Below are 25,424 nucleotides of genomic sequence, written 5' to 3'. Positions count from 1 at the left end.
GCTTCAGGCTCTGCCGTGACCGGCCACTGTGGCTGCGGGGCTGAGGGCCACCCGGCGGGGCCACCAAGAGCCCACGGGCTGGGGGTCACCCACGTTCATTGTTCTCAGTACAGAGTGGGAGGAGACACGTGGCGAGATGCCGTGAAGGGCACCTCGCGTGCAGACGGCCCAGCGGAGCTCCGCACGGGCAGTCCGTGGGTGTGCACAGGAACCCACGGCCCTCCGTGTGGATCTTAATACCCGATGCATTATGCCTGCGCGAGGCAATTTATCTTCACCCTGGGTCCACGTGCAACGGTTTGAGGGCAGATAAAAACCAGCTCGCTATCCCGAGGTAACTTCTTCTCCAAACCTGTGAAGGCCCGAAAATGGTGGGTGCGTCTTTCACAGCTGCAGGGTGTGTGCGTGTTAAAAACGGAGGCAGGAAAGCCTGCGGGTCAAGAGCAAGAACTCTGAATCTCTCTTCTGCCTGTCCTGCAACTTCGGGCTGGTCACAAGCTGTGTGGGTGGCCTCAGTTCCTCTGCCAGAGGACAGCGAGTGAGAGCACCTGGGCCAGGGGCCACGGGAGCCACCGCAGGAAACGGATGAGAGAAGGCACAGCCCAGAGCACTGAGCCATCACTCCGGGATGTAGTCGGGCTGGCGGGACGCAGCAGGGCGGACGGCTGGGGGCGGCAAAGTGTCACAGCGCACAGGGCTCGAGGAAGCCCCAGGGGCGCGTGGCCCGGATTCAGGAACCTTTTCCAGTTTGTAACCAGAGCACCGACACAGGAATAAAAAACGCTAGCACAGCTCCTGGGGCGCCTGGGTGGCTCGGTCCATTAAGCGTCTGACCCTTGATTTCAGCTCAGGTCATGATCTCGTGGGATCGAGCCCCGTGTCAGGCCCCTCGCTGAGCATGGAGCCTGCTTGGGATTCTCTCTCTCCCTCTGTCCCTCCCCCCTGCTCATGTTCTCTCTCTCTCTTAAAATAAATAAACCTTTAAAAAGTATTTTAAAAACCACTAGTACGGTTACAAAGACATCTTAAATTCTCAACCTGTGGAGAGGTTGTGAGAGTTGATTTTATGTGTCAACTTGATTGGGTGAAAGGATGCACAGTGACCTGCAAAAAGCAGGATTTCTGGTTGGGTCTGGTTGTGTATCCTGAGGAGATCGGCTCTGGAATCAGCGGACTGAGTAAATGGCCCTCACCAATGCAGGCGGATACCATCCCATCCCTTTAGGGCCCAAATAAAACCAAAAGGCAGAGGACCGGTGAGTTCCTCTGTTTGAGCCGGGACAGCTGTCCCCTCCCGCTCTCAGACACTGATGCTTCTGGGTCTCTGGCCTCGATTTGCGTGGAGTGACACCCCCAGCTTTCCCGGGTCTCCAGGTTGCGGACGCAGACCGTGGAACTTCTCAGCCTTCACAATCACGTAAGCCAGTTCCTGTAACTATGTCTCCGGACGTGTCCCATCGGTTCTGTTTCTCTGGAGAACCCTCATGCAGAAATACTACGGTAAATAAAGGAGTTCGCCTTAAAAAGGGAAGGCGGCTGGATGGGAACGGTCTGAGAAATGTGGACACCCGTTGAATGATGGGCACAGGACCAAGACGGAGAACACAGAGGAAGCACTCCTAAGGCGACACCTGTGGATCCTGGGTCGCGACGGGGACGTTAGAGTGCAAGGTCGTGACCTGTGCCTCCGTGTTCCCCCAGGCCTCACTCGGTACCCCTGTGCGCATGCGCTTTGAATTCAGCCGATTTGATCTTGTTGGTGCAAAACTCTACAACCTGGCGTGAGTGTAACAGAGGGGCACGCACTGGTTGTGCAGGCAGAGCAAATGCACGCTCGGCCCACCGCCCGCGGTCAGCTCTCCCGGGAGAGGTCGAGCCCCTCCCTTGCATTGGGAGCGCCCGCCGGCACACCCGGCCGGGTCACACGTGCATGTGAGCCCACGGAGTCACCCCTCACGAGCGGATCCTAGATGCCAAGGGCTGTGCCAGGGCCTGGAGGGCCGGGGGGGGAGCAAGGTGACAATGGCCCGGCCCTTGCGGAGCTTAAGCCGCACTTCGGAGACAAATCAGGCAGAAGAGCAAACTCAAGCTCCACCCCTCGTCCCTTGTGCCCCACGAAGGAATGTTTCTAGTAAAGAAACATTGCTGTGACGTCACCAGCGCCGACCCTGACGTCACCAAGCACAGATGCCTAAACTGTGCTTCCAACGTGGCGGAAAAACAACTGAAAAACGTTGGAGGTTTTTAAACTCGTGATGTCTTTCACGTCTCGCACAGAAAGGGGGTCACCCAGACTATGACAGTGACCAGCTGAGGGCCGTCCCCAGGGTGCAGCCGTGGCACACACAGGGCACGCCCGCTTGCCCGCGTCAGCCTCTCTGCAGCCTGCTGAGGGCTCTCGGCCGCCCCACCCCTCCTGAGCCCCCACCGGGGCTGCGGAAACACATCCTTCTGGCTCTACCCGCCCCCCCTGCCCCGGCCAGTGAGATCAGGCTCCACGCGCCCCCACCCCCAAGGGGACCCCGCTCGGCCCAGCTCCTCGTGCCAAGGCCACCCGGGCCACGGCCGCGGCAGCTCAGAGGTTGGCTGCGTTGGGTCCGGCATCCACCCCCCTCCGGCCGGCCGGGGAGGGGGACGGGGTGGCTGTGCGGAGACCAGGCTGTTTACTCGGAAGAGCCGTGGGCAGGAAGATACTATCGACACGGAAGACATAAAACTGAAGGCGGGGAGATTTTCCTTTTGTTCCTTGTGAATCCTTACAAGTCCCCGAATGGACAGTGGGAGGGGCTGGGTCCTCAGGGTCAGCAGGACCATCCAACAAACAGCATGCGCAGCTTTTTCCAAAGTGATTGGCTTTGCGGTCTTTCTCTCTCTCTCTTTCTTTCTTTCTTTCTTTCTCTTTCTTTTTCTCTTTCTTTCTTTTTCTTTCTTCCTTTTTCTTTCTTTCCCTTTCTTTTTCTTTTTCTCTTTCTTTCTTTCTCTCTTCCTTCCTTCCTTTCTTTTTCTCTTTCTTTTCCTTTCTTTCTTTCTTTCTTTCTCTTTCTTTCTTTCTTCCTTCTTTCCTTTCTTTCTTTCCCTTTTTTCTTCCTTCCTTCCTTCCTTCCTTCCTTCCTTCTTTTCTTTCTTTTCTTTTCTTTCTTTCTCTTCTTTCTTTCTTTCTCTTTCTTTTTCTTTCTTTCTCTCTCTCTTTCTTCCTTCCTTCCCTCCTTCCTTCCCTTATTTCTTTTTCTTCCTTCCTTCCTTCCTTCTTTCCTTTCTTTCTTTCTCTTTCTTTCTTTCTTTCTTTCTTCCTTCTTTCCTTTCTTTCTTTCCCTTTTTTCTTCCTTCCTTCTTTCTTTTCTTTCTTTCTTTCTTTCTTTCTTTCTCTTCTTTCTTTCTCTTTCTTTGTTTCTTTCTCTTTCTTTTTCTCTCTTTCTCTCTCTCTTTCTTCCTTCCTTCCCTCCTTCCTTCCCTTATTTCTTTTTCTTTCTTCCTTCCTTCCTTCCTTCCTTCCTTCCTTCCTTCCTTCTTTCTTTCCTTTCTTTCTTTCTTTCTCTTTCTTTCTTTCTTTCTTTCTTTCTTTCTTTCTTTCTTTCCTTCTTTCTCTTTCTTTCTTTCTAATCTGTGAATTGTTGGGTCAATACCAACATCATAAAGAGGCAGCTTTTGTTAATCTTGGCATCAAAATGATGTGTTTTCAAAATCTGAACCAAACCAAAGAAGTAACAAGTTAGAGAAGTAAGCCTGAAGAAGCAGCATACTGTTTTGTGGGGAGTCTGCAAAAGAAAACAAACAAACCACAACCATAATCGGGGGAAAAAGCAGTCTGCTGCGGGCTGAGTAAATGTCTAGCCCCACACTGTGGGAAGCTTGAAGGCTTTCGTCCGAGCTGAGCATGGGAAGACGTGGGTTTTAAGACGGATGCATCAGCCAAGGTTCTGGCCCGGCCGCGCTCTCCTCGTCTGGGATGTGGTTCCCACCCTCCCAACAGAGGGCTGCTGTAGGGTAGTGTTGCCCACCCACAGATCAAGAGAAGTGTGGGAACAGCCTTCGAGGACCTTGACCCCGAAGAATGTTTGAGCGTGTCCATCAGAAATGGAAGACCTGTCCACCTGTCAGTGGACGACCCCAAGCCACATGACCTAAGCTGGGACATTTGAATCCAGGAGCACGGAGATTGCAGTTAGCTTTTGACACCCATCTGACGTTTCTTCCCATCTCTGGGGATCGAAAAGGGGGCACATCAACACAGCCCCAGGAATGACGGCCAACGTCTGACTTGCTCCTGTGTCATCACATGTACGTTTCTCGAGAGCCCTGCACGTGTTTTTCTTCTTTGATTCCTTCCTCGCAGAGGGGGAAACAGAGGGAAAACAGGTCATTTGTTGTGGTTTTTTCTTGTGCTGGGTTGTGTCAAGTCGGAAAACTGTCTCTCTGTTCTTCTTCCAGCAGTGGAACAGGAAGACAGGGAGGCCTTTTCAGCCCCGGTGGCTGTGAAGGTGGCCCTCGTGGTCACCTGGATTCCTAGAATGTTACGTCTGGCGGTTTCCGTTTTCCTCAATGTCATTGTAAAGGTGACTGTTTGAACGTGGGTTGTTATGATGTCAACATATCAGAAAAGGTTTCCCTCTCCTCTCATAAAGTTCTGCACGCGTGACAATTGTTAGCAAACAATGATCTAATTCCTGTTTTGGTGGAAGTTTTGAGCGCATTATCTCAGGGCTTTTTACATCATGAATGGACAGGCAATCCAGTTTAAATGGATGTAAACGACTAGGACAGAGTACTTTGGGGAGGGTTCGGGAACCTTCAGGAGAAGTTTGGTCCAGCAGCTCTGTGATGCAGAGGGACAGAGCTCCCTCAGGCCCCCGGCTCCTCCTGCATGGCAGGCGGAACCACAGGCTGGCCGCCCCCTGCTCTGAAGGAAGGGAGTCGTCCCCAGCTGGATTCCTGAGGCTCACTGAGCCACCTCTGTGTCTTTCTTGACCCTGTGCTATTTTCTTCAAGTGTCCTGGGGCCCCCAGGTGATGGGCTCTGGTGGGGCCACGCATCAGAAGGCACCTGTCTGGAAAGCCACTTGCTGAAGGGCTCCCTGGGAAGACCCCGGGGTGGATGGCTCTGAAGAGGCATGCGCCCCGCAAGCCATTCCCCTCTGGGCCTGGAAGATTCCCAGAGAGTCCCGAGCAGGGACACCTCCAGGCCAGCTGCTGTTTCCAACCCCATGGGCCCGCTGACCCCATCCTCAAGTCACCAGGTCTCCACCCTGGCCAGCTCAGCCACCCACAGCCCCCCGTGCTCAAGCCCAGCGCTCTCATCGGTCTTTCTACGGCGCCCTCCGAGCTCTTCAGGCCCAGACGATGGACGACAGAGAACTGTCCACTCTCCTCTTGGCGGAGCTCTGTGCCTTCCCCTCCCCTTACCTGTCTGTCCTCCTCCCATGCCTCCCCTGTCCGCTCTCGTGCACCACACAGCACAGCCGGGGGCTCCCAGTCCCCCCGCCACTGGCCGCACACGGACTTCCCTGCGGCCCCCACCCACCCCTCCTGGGGTCAGGCCGCCTGCCCTCTGCCCTCCACATCCCAGCGGCAGGTGGGTTCTCCGGGGGTCACAAAGCCCCCACTCCTCTTCAGCCACGCACCCTGCCCTGCGGCACGGTGGCCGCTCCTCCGTGTCTGTCCTGTGCTGCCACTGCCTCGGCGGCCTCTTTTGAGCACAGCCCCAGGTTGCTCGCTTGTGTAGACATTCATCTGAGCTGCGGGCTTTGTGGCCCTGGAGCCTCAGCCCTGCCCGCTCCCAGCAGTGAAACCACCCTTGGGGAGGCTTGTGGGCTGTTTCCCTGAATATGGGGGTGCCAGAAAGGTGAGGGAGAGGAGGGGAGGGCAGTGGAGGAAGCTGAGAGGCATGGGAAGAGGAGGGGTCTCTGCTGGCCTTTCCTGTCTTCATCACTTTGAGGACCGAGGACGCTTGGCTTAGCTGAGCTTCTGCTAACAGCACGCTCACTCTTTTAAAACAGAAACCAGTTTGGGAGTTGGGGTGTGCCCAGAGAAAACATCGCCCCTGGATCTCCGCGCTGCATGGGTGGGTAGCCTCGTGAAGGGGGGCCGTGAGGCTGGCGGCCCTGGTGTAGCCCCAAAACCAGCCACAGGGAGCCCTCGGCATGTGTCATCCACCGTCCCTTGACCCCAAGCCACCGCAGGCTGTGTGGTGCGCTCGGACAAGCAGGCGGGTCTCCCCTTCTGCGCGCAGCCTGTGCGGACGGCCCTACTGTGCGACGACCCTATTAGGAGTCAAGCCACGATGACACTATGAGAAAACGCAAATATGCAGATTACCTTCCTGTCATGAAACCCCGGGAGAAAGGCCCGACGGGGGTTTCGTCCCATTTTACAGCAGAAGAAATCCAGACCACAAACCCAGCTTCTGACGGGACCCTGCCCCGGCTCGTTCCAGGAACATGATGTGACACAAAGCACAGACGACAGTTGCACCAAGAGGGCAGGAAGAAACCGCTGGTAAAAACAGAACGGAAACCAAGCCACGTCTCTTCAAGGCCCAAACTGCTGGCAGCTTGGGATGCGGCAGGAGAACGTTTCTGATGCTCGAAGGGAAGGCCGTAGGGGGGTGAGGCCGGCTGGGTCCTTCAGGGACGAGGGTCCTGCCTCCTCTGTGGCCTCTCTGTCCGCCCCGCCGAGTGTGCATCCGGCCCAGAGTGGGAGGGCTAAGATGTTCTGGGACCCAGACGGGCCACGCCCCTGGCCCTGGCCGGCGGTGCCCTCCCCGCTGGGGAGCCCAGGATATCTGGAGGGGTTCCCTGCCATTGCCCCAGTGCCTGTCACTGGCCTGGTTCACCTTGCAGGGCTTCCCCGCCGCCCACGTGGGAGGCACGCCGATGCCAGGGAACAGCCCCAAGCCCCTGGCCAAAGCACGCGGAGTCCTGCCCGCGGCAAGCAAGTGAGGAGCGTGGCCTGGCGTAGAGTTTGCCTCTGTCGTGCAAGGTCCAGGTGCCCGCAGCCCAGCGAGGAGCGGTGATCTGGTCCTTGTCCACCATGTTGGATGCTGTCCTCAAGGCCACGTCAGTACCTCTCTGGGTTGACCCTCCTGAGCGCCGAGGCCAGGCCGTGGCTGGTGGAGGGGCCAGGAGGTGGGTTTGGAACGGCCGGTGGGACGGACCCACCTCCATCTTCAGGAACACCTGCTGACGCTTTTCGTTCTCACACTGAGGGGTGCCTAGCCAGGCCCTCAGAGGGTTTCCCAGCCCAGGCCCGTCTGGCTCACCACCCTGAGCCTCTTCTCTGCGAGTGGTGTCTGAAACCTCTCAGGACTGAGCCCCAAATGGGAAGCTGCACCCGACATCCAGTCCAGAGAGAAGTTCAGGTGGCTGGCGCTTCCCCCCCCCCCCCGCCCCGCCCCGAGCGTTCCTGGGGCTGCGGCGGGGAAAGTTCGCGCACAAGGAAGGGGGAGGATTAGCGTCCAAGAGCTCACGGGTCACAGGGGACACCACACAGGCAGGCGGGTGGGGACCGCAGCCTCCTTCCTCCTCCTCTGACGTGGGGCCTCGGGACTCCGGCAGGCTGCTCTCCGAGTGCCTTTCGATTTTGGAGAGGGACCCAATCTGCCTCATTCCAACTAGAAACATCGCGAGTGTAAAAATACCTGAAGGCAGGGTGGGGTCTGATGCTACTGGACCCGCAGCTAAAGCTGGCCAGCTCCCTCCCACCGGTCAGCCTGCGTTAAGCCCCGTACTTTGAGAAGCCCTGAGTTTCTGCGGCCCCTGCAACCACAAACCTTGATTCTGAAGCCCGAGATGAATAGATTTAATCGACCCGAAGGGGCCAAGAAACCAGTCAGAAAGGCCAGCAGTCCTCCACCGCGGCTCTGAACACACAGCGGTCAAGGCTCAGATGGCTCACGCCATCTGCCACCCCCAGAAAGGAACTCCGAGCCGCGGTGACCTTTCCAGAAGACTTGAGAAGCAGGAGCCCTAGCGGGCGGGGGTAGGACTGTGCCTTTTGCCCCCAGTGGCGCATCGTTAAGTAGAAGCCCGGCTTGTGGAGGGTTTGTACGTACGCCTGGCTTGTGTTTGCTCTGAGCTGGGCAGCTCGCTTCTACAGGAGCGGGGAGCAGTCAGGTGGCGGCTCGTCCGGCTGGGCGCAGCATCCCAGGTAGACACCCAGACAGAGGCCCTGTCCTTTGGGCCGTAAATCGGCAATTAGCCGAGAGCCCCGCACTCTTTCCGTCCGGTCTCTGTGGAGGGTGGCGGTCTGCAGGCAGAGGGCTCCCAGGAGGGGCCTGCCCCTTCCTTCCCACAGGCGGAGGGGGGAGGGGCAAGAGGAGGGGCCGCGCGTGCCACCGTCCCTTGTGTCCCCGGGTAATTGTGTCCCCGGGGTCGGCACCACCGGGGAGACCGAGAAACCGCCTCCCCATCATCCGTTCTCATCACCGACGTCATTGTGCCGTCCTGTCCCCGTCTGCACCTTCCCTCCTTCGCTCCTGTGGGGAAGCCGGCCACGGGCAGTGACTGGTAGAACCCGAGAGTTCTGCCCACCCTGCGTTTTTAAGCTTGGGAAGTAAGGCCAGCCCCCCTGGCTTCTGGCGTTTCTGGTCTCACTTCACTTTCCCATTTTATTCTCAACAAAGCAAACACGGGGGCAGGGAGCTTTCCAGCTTCGTCTAGGGCTGCCCTAACACATGGGGCAGCTTAAACACTGGAGACGCGCCCTGTCTCTCTGTTCTGGGGCGGGGAGGTCCCAGACCAAGGTGTGTGTGGGGTTGTTCGTTCTCAGGCCACGAGGGAGAACCTGTTCCAGGCCCCTGTCCTTGGTTTATTGATGGCCATCTTCTCCCTTCCTAACTTCCTCTTCTTACAAGGACACCTGTCATATGGGATTGAGCTCACCCTAATGACCTTTTACCTGATTACCTCTGCAAAGACCCCAGCTCCAAGTAGAGAGTCACCTTCTGAAATCCTGGGGGCCAGGACTCCAACGTATGATTGTAGGGGACATAATTCAACCCGTAACAAACCGGAATGGCTTTTACAGGGCACCCCGTCCACCTCTGTGGTTTATAGAAGGAGAAACTGAGGCAGAGAGAGAGAGAAAGTGACCACCACCAACAGCTCTCCTTCCGGATGATCGCTGGGTGCCAGGAAGCATGTTGGGTGTCGTTCACGTGTGGCCCCACCCAAGCCCACCCTGGAAGCACGTGTGTTGGCTCCCGGATGCAGATTATCTGGGGCACCGGCATCTGGAACAGCGGCGAGCAGAAATGCATCTATGTTTCCTATCGTGAGTTCTCATTTCTATTGTTATGGGAATCTTTGTCTCTTTGTTCCTTTTTAAAAAACGTTTATGGGGGCGCCTGGGTGGCGCAGTCGGTTGAGCGTCTGACTTCAGCCAGGTCACGATCTTGCGGTCCGGGAATTCGAGCCCCGCGTCGGGCTCTGGGCTGATGGCTCGGAGCCTGGAGCCTGTTTCCGATTCTGTGTCTCCCTCTCTCTCTCTGCCCCTCCCCCGTTCATGCTCTGTCTCTCTCTGTCCCAAAAATAAATAAAAAACGTTGAAAAAAAAAATTAAAAAAAAAAAAAACGTTTATGTCCTTATTTTGAAAGAATGGGAAAGAAGAGAACAAGCATGGATGGGCAGAGAGAGAGAGAGACAGAGAGAGGCGAGCCCAAGCAGGCTCTGAGACGTCAGCAGAGAACCTGGCACAGGGTTTGAACTCACGAACCATGAGATCACGACCTGAGCCGAGATCAAGAGTCAGACGCTTAACCGACTGAGCCACCCAGGCGCCCCTCTTTGTTCCTGAACATCACTTATCACTTGCTTGTCTCCTCATTTGGTAAAGTCTTCTGTGGGGTGACAGCTCCCTGAGGCCTTCCCTGGGTCCCAGCCTGGCTTGTGTTTTTCACGTGCACCCCCAGAGTCGCAAGATGTCTGTCACGGCCCCTGCGCATGCCCCTGGCCTAGCACCTGCCCGCTGTCTCCGGGACTTACCTGTGATGGGAGAGTCATGTCTTAATAAAGAAACCACCTCACGCCAAAATAATCCAGGTGGCCAGTAGAGTTCCGGGAAGCTCGTGGCAGGGAGCTGTCTCCCCAACGCGTGGCAAGAATCTTGACGCTTCCCTGTCCACAGCCGCTCTCGGTGTCCTTGGCAATGACTGCCACTGCTGCCCCGAACTCGGTGCCCCTTCCTCAGCCCTCCATCCCAGGCCGTGTCTCCCCACTGCCCCATCCCTGACGCTCTGCCACGAAGTGTAGGCACTGACAACACCCGGGACTTTAACTCCAGACATTTCTACGTCCCAGACAAGGAAACAGAGGCTCCGTTGCTCTACTCGGCTTGGGTGGGTCACGGAGTCAGGACGGCCTGAGGTTCTCAGGACTCCCAAGTCGGGCCCTCCCACCACCCTCAGGCTGGGAAGGAGGGGATCGGGCAGGGTTTCTGATTCTCCTGGGCCACAGTCCAAGGCAGACCGCATGTCGACAAACGGAGTATTCAAGCGGATGGACCGAGAGCACACGGTCAGTGAACAAAACACGAATGGAGTCAACGTGCTGACCCCAAGCTAAAACGCACAAAGTGTAAAGGTGAGTATGTTGGCTGGAAAGAAGTCCGTGGCCACACTGCTCCTCAGTATTAACGATTGTTTCTGGTCAGTAGGGGAGGAGTTAATCCAATGGGCTCTATTCCTTGCGCGAGGCCAGAGCAGTTGGAAGAGGAGTTCTCCGCTCATTTTTAAATGAGACCTGGGGGCACCCGGGTGGCTCAGTCGGTTGGGCGCCCGACTTCGGCTCAGGTCATGATCTCACAGTTCGTGAGTTCGAGCCCCGCGTTGGGCTCTTTGCCGACAGCTTGGCGGAGCCTGGAGTCTGCTTCAGATTCTATGTCTCCCCCTCTTTGCCCCTCCCCTGCGTGTGCTCTCTCTCTGTCTCAAAAATACATAAAAACATTAACAAAAAATTTTTTTAAATAAATGAGACCTGGGAACATAAATGCTTTATTCAGGGCCTTATGGGGTCCAGGGACACAGCGGGGTGTCCCAGGTCCCAGGATATGACTTCGGTCCTTTCCTGGGGTGCCCTGCCGAGACCCTGAGCTCCATCCCCGACTCTCCCACGACAGGCAAGGTGTCTTCTCTGGTCTTCCCTCGGTCCCAGCACCCTGCTGTGGTCACGCCCGGCCAAGCCCTCTGCCCCGCATCGGAGGCAGCACAAATTTTGCAATTTGGAAGTCAAGAAAGAAACTCTTTGTGGCCACCCCATCTGCACATTTGATGTGATAGCATTTGCTATTGTTTTCCTCTTGAATCCCTTCAAGGCAAGGTGCCGGAGTATCTAATGGCCTCTGCTGGACCCGGCAGGACAGCGAGAGGCAGTTCTGGACTCTCACTGCCAGGGCCCCAGCTGCCCAGCTCTGTCTTCCCGAAACCTCTACAAGGGATATAGTTTTGTGTGTGTGTGTGTGTGTGTGTGTGCACGTGCACGTACACGTGTCCACTCTTGTCTGTGATCAGTGCTGGGGCTCATGCTGCAGGGACCAGGCCCCCAGACAGGTGCACAGGACCCCTCTAGTTGGTGCCAGTCCTGGCGGAAGCTGGTGCTGCCTCAGGGTCACTGCAAGGAGCCAGCCAGGTGATGGACGTTGAGGTCTGGCTGGTGTTCTGAGGGTCTGCCCTTCTAGTGGCCCCGGGCAGTGGCAGAAAGGGAGGAAGAAGATTCACAGGCCGCCACAGCCCTGCTCCCGAGAATCCTGTCCGGGCGCTGGGTGGCCTCCGGGTGGCGCCGTGTCCTCAGACAGCTCTGTCCAGCAGACCTCGTATCAGTGTCCCCCCGACCCATGCCACTGGTGGTGCAGGGAGGTGACCTGGTGACGTGCGGCTGCCCAGCTGGAAGCCCTTAACCTGGGGCTACCCACACCCGCCCTGGTGCCCCCAGACATGGCGAAAGGCTCAAAAGGCCAGCACATGGGGTGCGGGGCTCCCCGCCCCTCCCGGCGATATGTCTCCCCAGTTACCCCGCCCACCTGGACCGGACCCCGGCCAGACTCGCCTTCTTAGCTGCAGACTGTGACCCTTCTGGGGTTTCTGGGCAAGGGCTCCGAGCTCCCCTGTAGATACAGGTGTTCCTTCCTTAACCTCCCCCTGCTGGGTGCACAAGGCTCTGGGGGGCCGGACAGCTGCACGCGGGGCCCAGGGTTAGACGTATTCAGAGCAGTATGGGTGTGGGGCTGAGGCTGTGGGGAAGGCTCTGCAGAGCCAGGGGTGGGGGGGGGGTAAGGGGGAGGCTGGCCTCGGCCTCGGAACGGGGATGGACACAGGATGCACAGTCTCCACGTCACAGGCAGGAGGAGGTCTGGACAGCGGTGCTGTGTAGCCCCGGGGGCTTCGGGGGAGGCCAGACGCACGGAGGGGCCCAGGTCAGCCTCACCCGCTTTCCCAGGCCTGCGTCCATAGCCCTCTGCACCGCGTCAGGGACGGCAGCTTCTAGAAAGTTGTACGACTACCCATGGCACACTGCCTCACACCCTCTCTTATCCCTTCTAAAGCAAAGCAGTGGTCAACTCTGTGACCTGGTTCACGTTTCTCGGGCCGATTCCTTGCTGTGAAGTACAGAAGAGGAGAGGGAAGGCCGGGCTGCAGGGACATCTTTATTATTCCTGGGAGGGGGCAGGGTACACAGCCACGTTGCAGTCACCGAGCTTGTTAAAAACATCTCAATAAATAAAACAAATAAGCAACATATACACTGAAACAGAAAATATTTTAAAAAATGGTTAGCTGAGCAAATCACAAGAGAGAGAGAGAGAGGCGAGGGGTGAGAAGGAGTCCAGGCTTGCTTGGAACGATCATGCAGAGGCTGGGGTGGGGGACGGGGGGGGGGCATGCGAGGTTCTTTGTCTGAGAGCCTTGGTCCAGTTTAAACAGAGTTGTACAGGAATGCATTTCTGTTTTATTAAAAAAATATACATTAAAAAGGCACTTAGAGGGAAATACAAATCCAAAATTTAAATCCTCGTAAATGTTCCTGAATCTAGAGATTTTCAGAAAGAACAAATCCCCCCTCCCCGCCAAAAAACAAAAAAAAAACAAAAAAAAAACCCAGAAGGAAAATCCAAACAGTGGCAAGGACGATAATGACCATGTCACCAGCAGGGACCGTCTCGGGGGAGGAGGTGTGCGGCCCGGGGTCCTCTATCCAAGCCGCTGCTGTCCCCGTGTCTGGACGCTGTGCCGGGAGCAGAGCTGGGCCCCTTGAGGTTGCACAGGTGTCAGAAGTGACAGACGTGGAGGTGCCCCGATTCCACTTGGGCCTCGGCCCCGCAGGACAGCCTGGAAGACAAGGGAGAGGGAGCGTGAGCCCTCACTGCATGCAGGTGTGCATGTGTGTGTGTGTGTGTGTGTGTGTGTGTGTGTGTGTGTGTGTCTGTGATGTGTGTGTGCGGTCCTAGGCCCTCTCATCACGCGTGGATCCCGGCACCCCCCACCGTGATCAGGGCACACAACCGTCCCGTCTCTGAGGGCTCACAAGCGCGTGTAAAGGTCTGCCGGAGCGTGCGTGTGACGTGCACAGCGTCCTGTTGAAAGAGTGTGTCCAGGGGCCACCCAGGGCACCCCCTCCCAGCCCCCCTGCCTGACCGTGGGACCGGCCGGCGAGGCGCCAGGTCAGGAGCCCAGCCCATGGACGAGGGGCCACGCTCTCCCAGAACCGCCACGGCCTTCCTGTGAGGAAGGTGGGCTCACCCAGGGGGCCTCGTCGCCTGGAACGTGGCGGGGTTAGGACAGCGGTGGGGTCCCCAGACCGCGCCCACGAGTCCCGCTCGAGAAGATGTGCTTCCCGGAAAGAAGCTCAGGTGGGGTGTGATCTCCAGACTGTAGACAGACGTGGCCGCTGTGAGCCACGGTCACCAGTCACGGTAGTGGGAAGCCCAGGAAGACGGGGGTCCTGCTGCTGGGCATGGGCGTCTGCTCAGGGCCTGTCCGCCTGTTGCAAAGGTGCTGCAGGTGCCAAGGGCGAGGACGGCTGGGCCCCACACCTCGCTCCAGGGGGCAGCTCGCGGCTAGGGCCACTTCCAGCCCGTCGCCGGCTGTTCTGGGGCCGAGGGCTGCTGATGGCCTCGTCCCGCAGGACCCCCGTCCCACAGAACGCTTGGCAGCTTGCAACCAATCCCGACCTATGTCATCCTTCCCAGGAGCCCCTGAACTTTGTTAGGGATTCTTTAGACTGGCTGGTGGGCACTCCGGCTCCCCGTGATCTTTACCGCCTACCCCAGGGCCCGGTGCGCACAGCACGCACCTCCTCATCTGGAGAACAAACAAAGAAATAACCAGATCAACTTCATAACCAAAGGAGGCAAGTCCATTCATCAGAGTCGTCTATGTGCTGGGGCCACCTGGTCCTGGGGCAAAACGATGCTTGAGGCAGGCCTTTCCCCTGCCCCCGATGCGCCGTGGCCGGGGGTGGGGTGGGGGGCTGCCGGACCCAAGTGCTGAGACAGAAGGATGAGGTTTGCAATGAGGCCGGCAGGGCCTGGGGGTGGGGAGGAGACAGGAATGGCTTTACCAAGGAGAAGCCTGAGAGGAGGGTCACTGTAGGAACTTCCCTCCAGGATAAGAAGTCAAGGATGGGCACCCCAGGTCCTGGGACCGTGATGTGTAAGGGTACAAAAATACAGAAGGATTTTTGATCCGGTGATGGGTGACAACTTCCACAGTGTGTTGTGGGTGTGCATGTGAGTGTGAGTGTGTGTCCCTCATACTACTGGGCAGTTGCAAGCAGGAAGCTTACCCCTCTCCCTGCACCCCCAACTCCCTTCCCCCAGATCCCTAGAGAATTCTAGAAAGCCCCACTGGGCCAAGACAAAGGGCTCAGAAGTTTAAGACACATTTTCCCTGAGAGAAACTCATGTGTGTGAAAACATGCACACACACACACACACACACACACACACACACACACACACACACTTCTTTTCTTTCGAGCCCAGAGCACTCCAAATATGTACGCCTTTCTAAGTGGTCCTGGGCAGAAAGTCAAAGGCTGCTCTCTCTTGGAGAATGTGGTTGTAATTAGATAATTAATAAGGGGGGCAGCTAGAGAAAGGTAAATGGAAGCCGTCCTCAGAGGGAGGAAATAATTACAACAGTTTTTGATATATGAGCCGCACCAACCCTCCAAGGGGAAATACAGTATCATCCATGAAAAGCCAAAAATGACAGAGGCCGTCCCCCAGTAGTGGTGAGTTTCAGGGCTGCTTCGTGTACCCGCGGGGCCCAGGGCTCAGGCAGAAATGAGCAGGTTCATTCGTCTTCTTGACCGAGAGCCTGTGGGCCTGGCCCCCCTGATGTCACCCTGACCCCGGCCATGTCTGCTGACATGGGCAGCGTTCTCAGCAACAAATGTAAAACATGTGGGGCCCAGGACTGCCTCCCGCGTGTAACAGCCACCTGAAACCGTATGCGTGTGCCCTGTCTGTAGTTCACTCCCCACATCTGTCTGCCTTGCAGAGATTGGGGGGGGGGGTGGTGACGGGCAGAGCGGCGGGGCAGCGGCTACACTGAGAGGGTGACTTTGCTTCTCTCTGCCACACCAGACCCTTGGGCACAAATATGCAGTAAAGGGTCTTAGTTGACTATTAATTCCAGGACTTAACCCAGGGAGTGAAACAACAATAAAAATTCTCCAAAAGGTGAGGCAGGGGCTTCAGGGGGAAGATTTTATTAAAAGGCCTTCCATCCATCCACCCATGTACTCACCATCCATCCATCCGTCCATCCACCTTTCACATATCTACCCCCCACCCTTCCTTCCCTCCATCCACCCACTCATCTATCCACCCACCCACCCATCCATCCATCCATCTATCCACCTACCATCCACATATCTACCCCCCACCCTTCCTTCCCTCCACCCACCCACTCATCTATCCACCCACCCACCCATCCATCCATCCGTCTATTCACCCACCTACCATCCATCCATCCATCCATCTGTCCATCCACCTACCATCCACATATCTACCCCCCACCCTTCCTTCCCTCCACCCACCCACTCATCTATCCACCCACCCACCCATCCATCCATCCGTCTATTCACCCACCTACCATCCATCCATCCATCCATCCATCAATCATCCATCCATCATCCATCTTCTTAACATGTATGGAGCTTCTATCATGTGCCAGAAATGCTAGTAGTTATTTAAAAAGCCCAGAAATGAAACAGAGAAATCTAACAGGGGAGAAGAAACCTGTTTGTAAGCAACTAGAACACACAGTAGACAGTGGCAACTTTTTAAAGAAAGTAAAGGCAGACTGTGCAGCCAGAAAGGGAAGGGACAAAGTACCTTGAACTTTGTGGGACACTGCCAACAAAAGGCAGGGTAGGGAGTAAGGGTGGAGGGGAAATGGGCACAGATGTGTGATCTCTAATCAGTACAGCACACGCACACGCGCACACACACACACACACACACACACACGCTCCTGAGATTTTGCCAGTGGAGATGGGGGGGGGGTTGAATGTGAGTCTCAGGAAGGCAGGAACTGCGCACAGAAACCCCGGAGCATGGCCACCTTGCAGAGCGTGGAGCAGATGCCCTGAGCCTCACCCAGGCCCTCGTCGCCCCCTTCGGCCTGAAAAGGGGAGGAGTCTGCCTCCCTCAGACCCGACATTGCCCAGCTCACTCGAAGGAGCCACCACCGGCCAGTCCGCACTTGCTGCCACTTGTTGTTTCTCCCCTCCCAGTCACTATGCCAAAAACAAAGACCCCCAGCTCCTGGGCTCCAGAACACCGGGACTGGGGGGATGTGCCCTATGCAGATGGACAGTAATGAACCCAGCGGTGGAGCTGATGGCTGCCACCTCCCTGGAGGGTCTTGCCCATCCCACATGGGCCAGTCCCCCTGCTTGGGCACTCATCGAGCACCGTTGTTCAGCTGGGGCCCGCCGTGCCCTCGCCAAGCCTGGACGCAGCCTTCTGACCATTTGAACATGGCTCCTCGGGGTTGGCTGGGGGCATAGAACCCACTTACTAACACCAATCAGACGTGCCATAAATACGAGTGGAAACCATGTGATGCCTCACATCGGGCAACTGGGGACCACGGCGGGGAGATTAGCAAGCCAGGCGCCTCACAAGTGGCCCAGAGCACGAGGATCAAACTTTCCGGACGGTGGAATTTACCATTTGGAGAGAAGCCACGGGGAGTCTGCACGGAGAAAGTAAGGCTGCTCTGCTTTCAGAGAGAAGGAGCAACCAGGAAGTAAGAAAAGGGCTCTTGGAAATCGCAAAACGTCTGGAAGTGGAGTATTTCTCAAGTAATGGAAGCAAACTAGCAAAACAGACCTGATAAAAAACGATCAATAAATCAGAGACTGACTCATGGAGGTCTCCAGCATCTGAGCAAAAAACAAGGAATGTGGAAGGAGGGAGGAGAGGCGGCCACGAAAGAGATATGGGGGAAGACGTCCCCAGGCTCAAGGAAGATTGACGGTCCCAGACTAAAGGGACATAGAGTTCTGGAAAGAAGAGCTGACAACACGGGTAAGCATGCCACATCACAAGGAAAGTTCTGGATTCTGAGTACAGAAAGCCTCCTACAGGCTTCCAGACAGAAAAAGAAACGAAAAAGCACCCGACGAAGGCCACCCGCTGACAGCCAATCCCAGGATGTCCCGTGTTCCTGCGGAAAGGGGTCCATGGACCACATCGGGGAGCAGAAGAAATGTTGAGGCATATACGGCTCCCCCCCTCCTCCTCCAGGAGCCACTTCTGGGCAAATACTACTTGAAAAGGTCTTTCCACCCAGATGAAGAGTCACTAGGGCTTCTGTCTCCGCAAGTACAGCAGCAAATAACGCGACAATCGTCCCACCGCAAAATGAGCAGGCAAACAGGAACTGGGGGAGGAAAGCCTCAGAGGTCAAAGGTAAAGCAGAGGCCACATCTGTGGGTCCCCAGCCAGCCCGAGCTCCCGCCCAGCCAAGGCCACAGGACCGCACACCAGACAGCCCCATTCATTCATAACCACCACACCCTCCGATTTGCACTCTGCTTACCAACCTCACTCAAGAAAAGGCAGGAAATCTGAATGTATCAACATTTGTAAGATAAGGTGACCAGGCTACCCAAGATCCGTATCTGCCCTACAAAGAACCCGGGGCCAGATTCTTTTACAAGAGCATTAAATAGAACCTTCTGTGACCAGGTCATTCCCATCCGTATGACTTGAGCTGTTCCAGAATTTAAAGACGAGGAAACACTTCCCATTTTGTTTTTATTATTTACTTTTCTGAAGGTTATTTTTTAGAGCGGTTTTAGGTGCACGGCAGAATCGTGGCGCAGGTAGAGAGGGATTCCATGCGCCCCCTTCCCCCCTTCCCCTGCCCCATGCGCGGCCTCCCCCATAAAATGCCAACGCAACACAACTCGGGCCCCCGTCCAAACGGCATCAGAACCAAAGGCCAGGTCATGCCACTCGCGCCTCTGAATAAGACATCAGCAAGCCAAGTCCCGTTACGTAGGTGAAGAACCCCTTCCACATAACCAAGCAGGGTTTACTCCAGGAATGCTGGCCGGTTAACACTCGGAAGCCCGGCACAAGACGGGGCCGTGAATGAATAGCTCAGTAGACACGGAGACCTGTAGTCAAAATGTCATGAGCATTCTGGAAGCTCCCGGTAAGACAGGAACCAAGAACACCGCCTTGAGCCAAATCCCAGTGCCGCGACCCATGGGCAGTCCAGCCTTAGGAAAGCGGCCTCACCTCTCTGGGCTTCACCCCCTCCCGCCGAGGGTCACGCCAGGCCTGCCACCTCGGTGCTACGGGGGTCCGAGGAGCCACAGCAGACAAAAGGCCCGGGGCCTCGCCTGGCTCGTGCCCGGCTCTCTTGTCACCTTGAGAGGTCAGGATGCTGCTTCTTCCCCAGCTGGGTCTCCACGGTCTAGACCAACACCTGGCACGGAGTAAATGCTCAGTAAACCCCTGTCCAAAGAGGCCACGGTGAAGAGACCGAATAGCCCCCCCCGTGCAAGGCTTGTGCAGGCGCAAAGTGCTGGGTCCACTAGAATCACTCTCACGCCTTCTAAGTTCCTGCCACTCTGACGGTGGCTGCTGGCCAGCGGCACCTGCATCAAACCAGAGCTCGTGAGGAATTCGGGGGCAGGCCTGGCCCTGAACCCGGGAGTCCACCTCTGCACCCTGGCACGTCCCCAGTCCCCAGCTCGTCTGAGACGCTTCTCGAGAATCGGGAATGGGAGAGCATGCTCAGTCCGCATCGTTCAGTCCCCGGTCAGCAAGGTCAGCCGCAGCCTGGACACGGCGTGACTTGCCAGAGACACGGCAGGTTAGAGATGAGGCTGGGCATCCTGATGCCCCTGGGGGGGGCCGTCCCCCCTGCAGGCAGCCAGGCCCCGAGGCTGTGCCCGCCGGCTGCAGTTCTGCCCCACGCACAGGTGGGCGGGCGCGACACAAAGCGGACACGGCTGGGCAGCCGGCCTAGGCCTCCCGCCATCGGTCACCCTAGGGGTGCCAGTGACAGGCCCTGGAGGCTCTGAGAAGGTTACACTGCCCAGCTCACGGGGAGCTCCTTCCTTCCTGGTGAGGGCTCTGAAGACAGCCTTGGCTCTGGGTATAGGCTGGCTCTGCCCCGCCCCCCGGCCCGCCAGCCCGGCCGGCCTGGGCCGTTGCCAGTGAGCGGCCCCCATAACGCTCGCTCTCCCGGAGCCGCCTTGCCCCAGGGGCTATCTCTGCGACTTGTCCAGAGACAGAGGAATAAAACAATTTGCCTCCAGACGAGACGGTGTGCAACCTCCTTCCAGGTCGGATGTGCGGGCAGCCCCAGTCAGGCCGCAGGCAGGACCGTCCCCGGCAGGCAAGTGGCCAACCCCTGCCAGCCTCACCTGGCTGACCAGAAGGGCGGAGACCCAGCTGCCCTTGCTGGGTGCTGGGTAGGGAGAGGGCAGCACGCGGGGGCCCCCAGGGGGGTGAAGGGGGGCTCAGGCCCCCTCCCCTGCCTGCCAACCCCTGTGCACCTGTCCTGGAGGGGCAGAAGGTTAGAGGCAAACGACAGAACACGCCCCCGCCCCCCGCCAGCGAGTGCAGAAGGACCCACGTCTAAGTGACAGGGCAGGAATTACCGCTGGTCCTCCGGGGGGCTCGGACTCTATCGCCTACGACTGGGTTTCCTAAGGGGTGTCACGGGACACAGGGAACACTCTGTGGGATGCTGGTGGAGGCAGGAGAAGACAGACAAAGGCTAACCGTCGTCACTGAGACAAACGCAAGTCAAGAAGCCATCGGACTTGTAAGATTTTTACCAGGCTCCTCTGGCTGCCCGCCCATGCCCCGGCTACCCCACTCTCCCAGCCGCGTCCCCCCGCCCCCAGCGTCCCTGCCCCGTACGGGAGGGCCTGTGTCCCATCCCTGGGTCCAGCAGTGGCTCTGACAGGCAGGACGCTCTGGTCCCTCTCTGCTGGTCCTGGGGCCCTTTTTCTAGGAGTTAAACAGAGGCCACGGCCACGGGGTTCTCCTAGGCTATGGCGCTCTCCAACGCAGGCCAGAGTCCAGATGCAGGAGCTTCTGTGCTGGGCAAGGCCTGGCCCATTCCCCTCTGGACGGTCTGCTTTCCCAGGAATGGGTGGGTGGGCAGGTGGGGTGCCCCCTGGCACCCACAAGGCTCCCAGGACACCGGCGGGCTGCTAGGCTTCTGCCGCTGGGGCGGAGAAGTGGCCGAGGCACTGCGCTTGGTGCGGCCCTGGCGGGACCTCCTGGATTCCCGGGACCGGTGGCCCTGTGCGTCCAGGTGGCAGTGAGACCGCTGGGAAGGCTGCCGGGAGGCCGGCGCGGGCAGGTGTCCCTGTGTCCCCTGCCTCTCTGCTTCCGCGGCAGGCCCCACGCTTCCAGACGCCAGGGCCTATGCTCAGGGCCTGGGGCCTGGGGGCAGGGGGAAGGCGGGTGAGAAGACACTGTGCCCCTCTCCCCTCAGCTCTGGGACTCGGGAGTCTGACCCCCGGCCTGCCTTGTGCCTGAGAAAGAGGAACCCCATCTACGGTGACTGTATTTATGATGCGGGGGCTCACCTTCCACGGCTCCCCACCATCCACGATTCCCACCGTCCACAGCTCCCTGGTGGCTGGCGGCCGAACTGTTGGCCTTGCTCCTTCAGGGGAGTGAGAGGCTCCCACCAACTTGGAAGCAGGGCTGTCTCTCGGTCCCTGTGTCTCTCTCCTTGGGGCTTGGTTTCGGGGATTCAGGCGGAGTGGCCCGCCTGCCAAGGGGCTGGCCTGAGAGCGACCTGGGGGAAAAGGCAAGTTTGCCTCCCTTCGCAGATGTCTCCTCTGCAAGGTGCCTCCCAGGCTCTGGGCCCCAGAGGGACGCGGCCCCCGGCTCTCCTGGCCAGCGCTCTCGGATCCGAGGGGGCTGGCGCAGGAGGCCCAGTGTTCACCCTCAGGATTTACCCCGTCCGCCTTCCTCTGAGCGAGGCCTCCCCACTCGTCCTCCATGAGTCACGGGACACTGCAGAGGGAAGCCCCAAGCTCAGAGGTGGTGAGGGACAGCAGGCCTGAGTCACTAGATGCCAGGAGGGTGCGGCCTCCTCCCGGGACACGGGGCCCCCAAACCCAGGAACTACCTGGAGTGGCGAACCGTGATTTCTCCAGATGGCACCAAGCTTGCCGACAAATAAAACCCATCGGCCGAAGAAGGCGGTGTTAAAAAAATCACCCTGTGGGGCCCTATTTCAGGCGCAGGAAGTGCCTGTCACGATGACCCATCCAGGGACGTCACCCCAGAGACGAGATGGGGCCCGTGGCGGGGGAGGGGACTTGTGCCAAGCCACCGGGCAGGTGCAGCGTCGTCACCAGAACTCAGGTCAGCGAAGGCCCGAGGAATCCCCATCCCACGGTCCTCCGTCCCACAACACCAGTCACGTGGGTCCAGACCCGCGAACGCTGACTTAGTAAATGTCTTTGCACACTTGACAAAGGAGTATGTGAGGACACACCCCTCCCCGTGACAGCAGCGGTGGCTCAAGAGGAAATTCACCGAAGGTCCGCCGATGTCAGGCCCTCTGCTGGCCGACCGGCTAAGGCTGAGGACAGCTCGGTCCCTGTCCTAAGCCAGTTCACTTGGGGACAGATGGCAGAACACGTTCTGATTACAAGTATGTGCTAAACGTTCTAACAAAGGCACAATAAAAGCACGTGGGATCTACAACTATTTTGCTACAAACGTAAATAGTTAGAGCAAAACATAGAGTTAGAGTAAAGGTATGAAAAGGCACATAATAAAGACACAGAGAAGCAACAGTTAAACCTCTGGTCAGGTGGGTGGGCTAGCTAAGGGGGCTTGGGGGGCAACGGTGAGCTGTGACTCTGGGGAGGGGCCCGGGGTGGGCAACGGGGGTCCGTGAGAAGCGCAGGGGGCACTGGCATGACCGGGCCGGCTTTGCAGGGGTAACTGTCGGGTGGGCCTCGAGGACCGAGGCTCGAGGAGGTGAGACCCCCCCCCCCCACCCACCCACCGACAGCGGGTTCGGGCAGGGCACGTGTGTGAAGCGACAGGAGGGGTGGTGACCCGGAACCGAAGAGGGAAGAGGAGGGAAGGAGCCTTGGGGGGAGCCAGCAAGAGCAGAGCAGGTGGCAATGAGCTGGAGGTGGGGTTCACTTGGCAGGATACCCAGCTCGGACCCCAGAAGGGACTTCACACGCACTCTGGGCGAGGCCATCGTCCCCCTGCCCTTTGAAGGGAAAGGGAACGGCTGCTTGCTTTCATCTGGATTCGAACCCAAACCGGGGGCTCTGTGCTTCCTGTCCTCGACAGACCTGGATGCCGGAGAGGGGGCGGGCAGGTGAGGCCGCAAGAGGCCACGTGTGGCGCCCCCTGCTGGAGGGAGGAGAACGGGGCGGGGGTGGGCGGTCCCCGCACCCGGCAGGCAGGGGTCACCAGGCCCAGCAGAGCGCCCACCGGTGCTGCGGGTCAGGGGGCAGGGAGGGCTCCGAGGGACGGTCTTGAGGACCTCCGCGAACGGAGGCAGCCCGCACCAAGCCACGCTGGCCGCACAGCAAAGGAACCAAGACCTGGGAATTGAACCCAGAGCCCCGGGCTCTGGGTGCCACCTCGCCTCAGTGCGAGAGAACGTCTCTCAGGCTATTTCCTTGAGCAGTGGGCAACGGGGGCGTGCAGCCACTCCCGGCAGTGAGTCGGCTCTGCCCACGTGCACCCCCTGGCAAGGGCCACCAGCATTCACTTCCCAAGATCAATCTCAGAAAAAGACGCAATTTTCAAAATGAGAAACCGCTGACAGAAATAAATCTATTTTCTAGACCTATTTTCTTGGACACTCTTTTTAAAAATACTTTGTATTTATTTTTGAGAGAGAGGCAGAGACAGAGCATGAGCTGGGGAGGGGCCGAGAGAGAGAGGAGACACAGAATCCGAAGCAGGCTCCAGGCTCCGAGCTGTCAGAAGAGAGCCCGACGCGGGGCTTGAACTCACGAACCGCGAGATCGTGACCTGAGCCGAAGTCGGCCGCTTAACCCACTGAGCCACCCAGGCGCCCCTGAACACTCCTCTTTTTTTATTAATGACCCAGAGAAAACATGCTACTTTAGAAATATCATGCACACGCTCGTGCATGTTCGGAAGAATGCTAAGTCCCTACTTGGTAATGGGAAGAGCCCTACTATGCTCCAGTCATCAGCCCTCACAGCTCTGGGCTCCCTGGTTTCAGCAGACGCTGCAGGTGTGGGATGCGTCTTGAAATGCCAACAGCACACGGGGTCTGGTGCGAAGTACGCGTTTCCAGGCGCCGCGGACATCCCAGTTTTCAGGAGCACGGACGTGGTCTTGGCTCACACCCCCCCTGAGCAACAGGCACAGAACCTGTTGCTCCCCAAGCTCTGGACTCAGTTACTTTCAGCCTATGTCACATCCTCAACCTCCAGCACCACCCGAATAAAACTGGCCTCTGCGTGGAAACACATCATATTTAGAAACCAACGAGCACACACTCAAGCGTCGAAGACTCTGTCCAGTGCGGCTGAAGTCAGCGCGTCTACAGACGCAGGCGGGGTGGCACGGGCCACAGGGCTGCGGGGGGTGCGTGCTGAGGCCGCAGGAGGACCGGCCATCCTGGAGGTGGCCTCGCGGCAGCTCGCTGGAGCCAAGGCTCTGGGGTCTCGAGGGAGGGGGCGCGTGGCTGCCGCGGGACGGTTCCACGAGCGAGACAGAACGCGCCCGGGTTAGCAGCCAACGAGAGCTGAGACCGGATAAACCGTCCAACTTCACGGACACACGGAAGAAGAAAGGATAAACGGTCCACAAACAGACCTCAGTGTCCCATCGCAGCTGCACGACCTCTCTCACACGCGTCCCATACGTTTCCCGTGCTCAGTGGCTGCGAATTCAGACAGACATCTTGCAAGGGCTCAGGTCTCTCTAGGGACAGACTGGAGAGGGAGAGAGGCAGCGGGGACCCAAGAACGGCAGGGTTTGCTGGACCGGCCATTCCGCCTGGAACACGTGCACACCCTTGACCCCCCCGGCTCCCAGAGTGATGGTACCATCAGCCAGCGGAGCGTGACCCCTGGCCTCTGAACTTCCACTTTTTCTTATCTTGGGGCCTCCGCGCCCTTTTCACGACCTCGCCTCCTTCTTGCTGAGTGAAGGGGTCCCTCTCCAGTATCCACCTCTCTCTCACCCTGCAGCGGACCTCACACCTGGGAGCCCGCATGCCACAGGGACAGCAGACAGGGAGACAGAGTCCAGGCTGAGATCCCGGTGGCGCAGAGAAGAGGGTACGGCCCCGACGTGAACCCTGCAAACCCCGAGTTAGGTCCGGGAAGATGCCCGGGTCGGTGCCCCGGCTCAGCACCAGCCAGGACCTCCAGAGCCCGTGGGGGGACACAGAGATGCTCCGCTGTTGGCTAAGAAGGGGCCCCAGCCCTGCGGACACAGTCAGGGTCGCCCTGCCCATCTTGAAGCACTTGACCTTGGCATCGCCCCTGGAAGCTGTGTTTGGTATTCTCTCCCGAAAACGACATCGGTCAGACTCTCTCAGACAAAGAGCTGTGGTTCCCAACGTTTTATTTCTGAGACTTAACGCTTCTAATTTCACGGTCTGCCAGTCCATGGGCTTCCCTTGTCTGCCTGGGATCCTGAAGGATCTGGGAGTATGGGTGGATGTGCACAGACCCGTATCGGCCCACAGGGAAGAAACACTGTCCCCTTCCGTGGTGGGTGGGTGTCGTAGGGTCTGAAAAGGAGTCACATGTCCTGGTGCTGATCCGACACGGACGGGGCCAGGGCAAGAGATACAGGAACATGGTCTTTATCGCTCAAGTTTTTCAACATTCACTATCCCTGGGTTGAAATTTCCCATACTCAAATCTACGACTTTTTTTTTTTTCAAAATAATTTTCAATAAGAAAAAAATGAGA

The 25,424-nt window shown here is 57.8% G+C and overlaps 1 protein-coding gene across 1 annotated transcript in view; it reads right to left on the bottom strand.

Moving 5' to 3' along the window:
* Positions 1-12,620: 12,620 nt before the first annotated feature.
* The window catches only part of TWIST2 (twist family bHLH transcription factor 2), a 49,822-nt gene continuing 37,018 nt past the window's right edge, over positions 12,621-25,424 (bottom strand). The window contains exon 2 of the mRNA XM_086720105.1: positions 12,621-13,315. The gene's annotated coding sequence lies outside the window, so the exon portion shown is untranslated. The remainder of the gene's footprint in view (positions 13,316-25,424) is intronic.

Source organism: Puma concolor, chromosome C1, assembly GCF_028749965.1.
Source record: "Puma concolor isolate L17-30 chromosome C1, mPumCon1.1.hap2, whole genome shotgun sequence".
NCBI lineage: Eukaryota > Metazoa > Chordata > Mammalia > Carnivora > Felidae > Puma > Puma concolor.
This window is presented reverse-complemented; position numbering and strand designations above follow the sequence as displayed.